This window comes from Suncus etruscus, chromosome X (assembly GCF_024139225.1).
Source record: "Suncus etruscus isolate mSunEtr1 chromosome X, mSunEtr1.pri.cur, whole genome shotgun sequence".
In the NCBI taxonomy this organism is placed as follows: domain Eukaryota; kingdom Metazoa; phylum Chordata; class Mammalia; order Eulipotyphla; family Soricidae; genus Suncus; species Suncus etruscus.
In genome coordinates this window covers 75,516,251-75,517,251 of record NC_064868.1, presented here as the reverse complement: position 1 = coordinate 75,517,251, position 1,001 = coordinate 75,516,251, and positions in this window count along the sequence as shown.

Here is a 1,001-nt window from a genome sequence, read left to right as displayed (position 1 = left end):
TTGTGGTCTGTCCTAGGTCAGCCACGTGCAAGGCCCTACCGCTGCACCACCACTCTTGTCCATAAGTCCCACTCTTGTCATGGAAACTACCCCAAGGAAAAGTGCAAAAATCTTTGTCAACATGGAAAGAGTTTTCCCCGGGACCTTGATTTTCAAGCCTTCCTTCTACTATTTAACTTAGCACTTGCAGTGGATTCGGCTTTTTCACACAGGTGTCACCCTGTCCCAAGTAAGTGCCTGAGACATGGAACCAAATTGCCATGCTTATTTGAATCCTAGCTCTACCATTTAGTTTAGTAAGTGTATAATATTAGACCAGATGCTCAACTCCGACTTTCATTTTTCTCATATGTAAACTAACAATACAAAGAGTGCTTACATCACAGATATGTGAGAGGATTAGGCTATCGAGAGTAGAGGAAGAATTCTAGAAAATCTTGCAATCATTCCCAGATTACTGAAATATTTTTCAAGTTCAGCCTTGGGCAGAGTTACTCTGAAGTCTTCTCCCAAACTACTCCCCAGAATATCCACCATAAATTTATTCTGCTTGCCAGCCATTTAGGGCGTGTATGTCAGAGAAAGGGTCATTTAAACCAGGCCTTGATAGTTGAATAAAAGTTTAGTAGTGGGGGAAAAGGCATTGGCAACCCTATCAATGAGTGTCCTATTAGTCCATATCTCATAGGCAACATCTTCCTAGATTCTGGTGGCACAGACTTGTGCTAAAAGTCATTTACTAAGAATGGGCAATGCAATCATTCCTATTTACTTGGTGAGCTGGCATGCTCTGCAGCTGGCAGTTTGATGTAGCTTAAAATAGCACGTTGAAGACCATTAGGAGGAACCTGCTGAAGTGACTCAGACAGCAGAAAGCTGTAGTCAGGAGCACGAACTGTCTGGGAGCAAATCCCAGTTTGACTAGTCCTCGCTGTGTAACTTGAGTATGTTCCTTAACTTCTCTGGGCCACAGTTTCTTTACTTCTAAATTAGAGATAACA